At 30.8% G+C, this 8,037-nt stretch overlaps 1 long non-coding RNA gene across 1 annotated transcript; it reads left to right on the plus strand.

Moving 5' to 3' along the window:
* The first annotated feature begins 4,526 nt into the window (after nt 1-4,526).
* Nucleotides 4,527-6,586, plus strand: LOC112718697 (uncharacterized). The gene is made up of 3 exons (XR_003161030.3): nt 4,527-4,651; nt 4,959-5,352; nt 6,197-6,586. It is a non-coding gene; the product is annotated as an uncharacterized lncRNA (long non-coding RNA).
* The last annotated feature ends 1,451 nt before the right edge of the window (nt 6,587-8,037 follow it).

The raw sequence follows: 8,037 nt of genomic DNA on the forward strand, positions 1-8,037 counted from the left end.
AGATTTCCAAGGCTCTTCTTTGTTTGAATCCAAAAAGGATCTGTTATAGGAGAATGTGGGTTTTGGGATGGGTTAGAGTGGATTTGGAACTTCCAATGGAAGTGTGAGCTATTTCCATAGGAGTTAAAACTTATGAATCAATTACATGACGCTTTGAGGCTGGTTAAACTAGCAGCTGACAGAAAGGATAGGGTTGTGTGGAAGTTTGATTGACAAGGTTAACTTATTTGTGCAGGTGTTGCAGGAGGAAACGCCATTGGATGACGTAACAAGTTATAGTTTCACCAAGACTATTTGAAAAGGTTTGGTTCCTCCAAGAGTGGAGCTGTTTGTTTGGTTTGTCTTAATAGGCAGGGTGAATACAAAAGAAAGATTGTGTCAGCTTGAAATAGTTAATCATGAAGATAATATGTGTATATTATGTAATAAGGATGTGGAATATGTTCATCACTTATTTCTTGGATGTGAATTTATTTGGCAGGTGTGGTGCGCATTGTTATTTCATTTTGACAGGTGACACTTTTAGCAAGGAAGATCGCAAGAAATGATTCATATGTTTTTTTGCGATAGTTTGGAACGTCTGAAACAAAAGGAATAGGAGGATATTTCAAAATAAAGGGACAGGGGTAGAAGAGATCATTAACATGTCTAGTCTTAATTACCAGGAGTGGCGGTGTGAGGATTCCTTTTGTTGTTGATGGCAATATCGAAGATGACAAAGGGACATGTTATTGCTCAGTAAGTTACTAGATAGTTACCGTTAATGTTGGTTAGCTTTTATTTCTCTACTTTTTTGTTCCACTTTTGTGTTGAGTTTCTTTGTTTAAAAAAAAAAAACCGTAAGTAAAAATTTGATTGTGTACTAATAGTTATAGTGGAGTATTTCGCTACAAAATAATAAAATTATGCAATTACCATCTTAAAAAATTATTTTTCAAAATGTAAACCTATTTTCTAATAAAATTAATGGACCCTTTGACTTGTGCAATTAATTAGTAGTATCAAAGAAGAAAAAATCCTTTGTGGTCCAGTATATTTGACGCTTAAATTAGCATATATACACTACTACTAGAGTAACATAAGTCAAATATATATGCATTCTGCAATATGTAAATTAATGTTGTGCACGTTTGTAAATCCAAATGCAAAAACGTTTTGACAATCGGGCACATCCAAGAAACTGTTATTACTACTTGTAAGAGGTGGCTCAATTCCTCAATTTGGACCAGTGTGTACCCCGAAGATTTGTTTAATTGTGATGTTCAAGTTGAAAATATATATATAGTATTATTTGTTTATTATTTGTGATAAAGTGATTCTTCATAAATAAATATTGTGTTATTATTAATTAATTTTTATTTTAAAAGATAAATATTAATAAATTTGATTTTTTTTTACACATATATATGATGCAGGTCTTGTGGTATTAGTATATAAAAGCTAGGTGTATAATTACACCGTAATCCTTAGTTTATTTCAATTTTCAATTAGATATCTACTATAACTTAATAGGCCTTTATCTAATTTTGTAAGGTTAAATACAAAAGCTTATTTCATTAAAAAAAATATGTATATACGTAAGCAACATTATTAGAGATTCATTTTGATCACAAAATTTAATTAATTCGTATAACGTAATTAAAGATTAATCTGTAAGAATCTAATGGTAAATTACATAAAATTATAAGAAAATATATTTTAATAATTAAACATAAAAGTTAATTTCATGTTTCTTAACTAAGAAAAAAAAATATGTAGTAAGACTTCCTTGCGGTGCCGCCCACAAATAATTGAATATAATGTATTGTCAAATGGGGGACTATTATTTAGTGCTCTACAAGGTGGTTGCTGCTGAACTAATGAATTTAATATATATATCTTCAAAAAATAATAAAATAAGTCAAGATCAGCTAAAAATTATTTTATTTTATATTTATTAATTACTTCTAAAAAACATTCAAAATATTAAATGCAATAAGTATTTAATTTGAGATGTTATATATATATATATATATATATATATATATATATATATATAATTATAAATATTAAATTAAATAAGATAATTTTAAATTATTATCTTTCTAATATTATTGTAATATATAGAGAAAAAAAGAGAAAGAGAGACAATATTCTAATTCTCTTTAATTTGAAATTGAGTATTAGTAACAAAAAGAATTAAAAATTGAGATTTTATCTAAAATTAAAAATAAAATTAAAAATAAAATATATTTTTGTTTTTGAAGTTTATTAAAAATTTTAAAAATATTCTTAAATTTTATTTTGTTTTAATTTTATCTAAAAAAGTTTTGAGTTGTATCAAATATACCTGAAAGTTCTTGATGGCCTAAAGAGGGGCTGAATTTATGGGCTATATGATCTTCTTTTAACTTGATTAACAAAGCCTCAAACTAGAACTTATAATTTGACTTCTGTTTGTTCTGCGTATTGGATTATAAAGGAGACAATTTTATTTTTTTTATGAATAGTAAAAAACAGAATCAGAGCAGGAAAGAAGAAGATAATATAGCCATGTATCCTGGTTCAGTTGTCTAGTGCAATGCAACTTACATTCAGTCTCCACCACAACGTTGGTAGAATTTTCACTATCTTAATTTCCAAGTATTACATACACCAATTCTCAAGAACTCAACATAATTCTATCAGAGACTCATCAAGTTTCAACATAAACTTGACTTGGTTATGTAACTACCTAGACTCAACACACTATGTGCTTACCCAACTTAATAAAGGATACCTCTCAAGTACATCACACAAAACACAAATACAACCAAAAAAAATCTAAAGTCACTCTTGACTTTTCTCTCCAAGTATTTCTCTCAATTTTTTCTCTGAATGACTTTTTCTCAATGCCTCTCTTTCTTGCCCTTTATATCTACACGAATACAAAGAAAGATATAACATTGAAACAGAAATACAAACAATAAACCATAGAGGAGATGATGATTCACAGCCTTGACTCTATGCGCTGAACCCAACTTCTGAATTCAAAACGTTGTTCTTCATTTTGGTGGAGTGCTCCCTTTAGTGTAGGTACAATGCTTCCAAGACTTCAAAATCTGTTGTGAGGTTTCACTCTACTCTCCAATTCGGATTCTCTCTCCTTGTCTTCAAATGAAAATATTTTTTCTTTTTGTATCTTTTTTGAGTTACGGCTAAGATTTTTTTTTACAAAGGTCAACCTCTTAGTCCATGAACCAACTGTAATCTCTTTTACCTTTTTCTTAATTCAAACCACAAAATTAGGAATTTAAAATTTGATTTGGGCTTAATTGAGAAGATGGTTGCAGCAGCAAATTATTTGCTCAATGAGGTTCTCAAATTCACACCCTTGAAATTGTGCTTTGGCACTAAAAAATGATGTAAGTCATTGATTTACAGCAAAAAATTTCAACCACCACTTTCTTCATCTTGTCCAAAATGGTGGTGCAGAAAAAAAGAAAAAATGCGAAGCAACTTGCATGCAAATAAAAATAAATTACCTTTAACCTCTAAACTTGCTTAGCATGCTTTGATTAACTTGATTTGACATTAACTTTTTTGATTAGTTTTTTCTTTCTTTTTCTTTGGTGTTTGAACACAAAAATAAAGCTCTTTCTCTTCTGGTGAGTAAACACACGTTAGGGTTAGCTTAGGGTTGCTTCCTTTTCACTTGATTAGCATTGAGCTTGGTTTGATAGAATTTCATTCTTCACCCTTAGAAGCTTTTGCCTTCATTGGTTTGGGCTGCAATAAAAACAATTTGGGCCTGCACGCTTTGAATCATATCATCAAAAATTTAATTAGGTTATTAACCCAAATCAATATGTTTGTCATCACTAATATGTTATTTATTTTTTAAATTCAACAATGTATATAGTGGCTAATTTTTTAAAAAATTTAGAATCAATTTAGCAACAATTTTACAATAACAATCTTCAACGCATGCAAATCAGACATAGTTGTCATATATTATTATTGTATTGGTTCTAAATTTTTAAAAAATTACCTATCAAGAATATATTTGATATAAATCAAAAACTTCAAGGATAAAATTAAAATAAAATAAAATTTAGAGGTATTTTTTAAAATTTTGACATACTTTAAAAACAAAAAATATATTTTATTTATAAATAAAATACGCAAAAATAAAATTATAATATAATTAAAATTATAAAATTGTCTAATTTAATAAAAAATTTTAAAATTGAGATTTATTCTAAATTATGATATCAAAATTTTTAGATTAAACTACTAAAAATACCCATAAAAAGATATATTCACTGATAAGAGTACCCATAAATTTAAAAAACAACACCCAAATATTCACAGTTATATAGTTCCATTTGTCAAATATGACCAAAACGTTAGAAGGCTTTGTTTACAACTTTACATGTCCCACGTATTCATTTCCATCCTAACATGGCAAGAGAGCTTTCTTAGGTGGATCATTTATTTTTTTTTTTATGTATATTGTATTTATTTAAATAATAAAAAATTAGTAACCCCTTCAAATCCCAGTTAAACACAGAATAGTACGTGTCACCCCTTGAGTGCGAAACTCAACCATCTTATAACAGAGTAGTTTTTAGTTGCAGTTGCTTCAGGGGACTATGTCAAAAGTGATCTCACAATCAAAGTCATTGAAGAGGTAATCCTTTCGCAACCAAAATTATTGATTCCTTGTAACCTCTAATTTGTTAGAGTTTTTTCGTCACATGTCAAAGATTAAATCATTATTGTTAAATGAATTTTTGGTAGGGTTTAGTTTTTCAGTAACTGAATCCTATTATGATCTTTTTATTTAAGCTAAATATTATTTTGTGGCTGGAATATTGTTGTGTTTATTGTGTCTGAAACCATAATCATAGTGAATTTAGACAGAAAGTGAGTTAGAATTTTACTAGTTTGTAGTTTGTGAGATGGCCACTAATGGTGGAACTTTTATTGTGTTACAGAGATAGCTACATTGCATATTACTTTAGAGATATATCATGGAGAAAAATTTGAGAGAACAAAGGATGTGAAAATCGTGTATGAAGGTGGTGAGAAATCTGAAATTCCAAGGATTAATATTGACATTTTGAATGAATTTTTTATTAGTGATCTCCTTAGAGATATTGGATACACTTTGGTCAGCAAAGGCTATTGGTTAGTACCTGGAATGGAGGTTGATGGTGGTCTAAAGCTATTAAGAACTGATAAAGACATAATATAGTTGTATAAAGCTGCATTGAGGAATGGAAATAGGGTCTGTGTGTACACTGAACACCCAATCTGCTTGCCAAAAGTTATTGAAGAGGCAACTATAAGTAAAAAAGGTGGTGATGTTGTGACTCCTTCAAAGCTAAGGTGATGTTGTGACTCCCTCAAGCTTCATAATTATGCATCATTTATTGTTGACTTATGCATTCTATTATTACCTCCTAATTGTATTAGTAATTACTGAACTTAGAATGCTTTATTTGATAGCTAAATATAGTAATTACTCATAATCAAGTTCAATAAAGATGAAATAAGATGCTAACAATTCATTCTATTTAAACATGACATTGATGTTCACTAGCACATAGTGCCTCAATTTGCATCTAACCTATGCCTAGATCTTACACTCAAACTGCCACTCACCTATATATCCTCATTACAAACAAGAAAAGTGTAAATTGCAACAACAACCCTAATGACAGCCACAAGCCATGATATATCATGTAAGACAACTCTCATAATTTTGATTTAATTACTTTTTGTAAAATAATGTTCTAAAAATAAAATTATAAATAAATATAATAAATTATAAATAACTCATTATTTAATTTTTAAAAATTCAAAATCTTACAATAAGGGTCACATCAAGAGAGGTTGCAAAAAGAAGAGATTGCTGATGTAGCTGCTATTGCTGAGACTGCTGCAAAAAAAAAAAAGAGAGTAAAGAAAAAAGTGCACAACCAGCAGATTAAACATGTGTTACTACCTCTAATGGAACCAATAAAGAAGTGGAAGGAGAACATGTACCACCTATTGGTGAATCACCTGTTGCTACAGCAGCCACTAATGTCCAACCGGTTGAAATTAAGTTGTCTCAACCTTCCTGCTCTGAACTAGATGACTCTTAGAAAATAAAGATATACATAATATTATTATATCATAAGCTATTATAGTATTCTGACTTTGAAACATAATTTTTTGCACCATATAGGCTACTGAAAACATATGACCTACAAAGTTACTGACAAGAAGAAGAAGTTCTCCATCACCAAGTTCTGCCACAATCAATCCATTGCAGGGCGCTAGCTTAGGAATAGCATTAAGAATGGCAAAGATCATGAAGTTTGTAACGGCCCAACTCCCAGCATGTCATGATCATACTAGAAGCTGCATGTTACCAACTTGTTTCCCCAACTTAAGTAATATTTAATAAATATATGCCTGTTCGTTGTTAACACTTCGCGAGTTTTCGAGTAATTTTTTTCTTTAAAACAATAGTAATTTAGGGTCGCATACATGTAATATATAAGAAAACATAAGCATACGCAAACATAGATTAGTAGAAGGCAATATATAAAACATCACAATATAATATATATAATGAAACAAAAGTCGTTCAATCATACAAGTATAGAACTGCGATATAGCATTCCTTAGTTAGTCACTCATATATTATATACATATATGTACATAAGATGCCCCAGGGCCAAGCCCGTCCAAAAAGCCCCTAAACTGGCACCTAAGTTAGCCTAACTCTACGACATGCTTATTCCCTCTGAGCATGCTAGCAAAAGTGAGGGAAACACTCTAACGTACCGGAGTTAGACTGGATGCCTAAAAAAGTCTCATCGTCTCTGATCCAACAGCCCCTCATAGAAAATCATTGGTAGGTGGTGATGCTCACTCGCTGGTGACTCATCTGGTTCATTACTGCCACAAGAGATATCTACGATCTCGGGGTCCTACTCAGGTTGCATTCAAGAAGGAGAAAAGTTATAGGGTACATCGAGATTCAAAGAAAGGGTTACTAATAAGATGCTGAAAAGGTCTACCACGTACTACATAATTTCATACACGAGGTGTCGTACGATAGATGTAATACTCGCAGGCGCGCACTGGGTCATCGTGGATATATAGATGATTAATCTCGTAGAACAAGACTCCCATGTCCATCTAAAGAGGTGTGAAGAGTAAGAATTGAGGAGTTCTTAGTAAGGTCAGGGTTTAGAGTTAAGTTCATTTATCACATCCATGACCACATAACCATAATTAAGTTCAGACAAATATATATATATATATATATATATATATATATATATATATATATATATATATATATATATATATATATATATATATATATGTATGTATAACAATAGTGTAGCCAAAACACAAATAGCAGAAGAAACAAGAGACATATGCACAATCACATTCAATATGCACTCACACAGCTATGCGTAAATAAGTATGATGCATGTTTGGTCCTACTGCAGGTAATGAGCTCATTTGTTGGTTTCGACCCGCACCCAACGCAATTTGACCCTCCAGGTCAGATAAGGCCTTCCTAGAACTTAATCCCAGATTAAGTACCGCATAACCTCTACCAAGTACTCTTGACTTGCAAGGCTGTTATTTGCTCAAATCTAAATATACCGTAGGTATGCGAGTCAGGCCTCTACCAAGCATTCAGCTTGTAGGACTAGTACTCTCTTTACTGCAGCTTGTTTGGGAAGCAACAACACAATACGGGCGTCCCCGCACAATATTCTCAAGCATCGCCCAAAGGCACATAAGTCACATATAACCATACTTTCCATCACTTAGCAATAATCTTTCTACAATCATAAATCAAGCATCACAACATCTCAGTGATCTCATTTCACAATTCTCCGTTTACTCTATAAGGTTAAGCACACTGCTATATAGCTTTTAACTCATTTTCTTTCATATTTTCAAGTTTTTAAATCCTTTTTCATTACCTTACATACCTCAATACCTTCTCTTATATCTTTCCTTAGGTGTTTAATAAAGAGAATTAAGAAATTTTGGACT

The sequence above is a fragment of the Arachis hypogaea genome, chromosome 2, assembly GCF_003086295.3.
Source record: "Arachis hypogaea cultivar Tifrunner chromosome 2, arahy.Tifrunner.gnm2.J5K5, whole genome shotgun sequence".
NCBI lineage: Eukaryota > Viridiplantae > Streptophyta > Magnoliopsida > Fabales > Fabaceae > Arachis > Arachis hypogaea.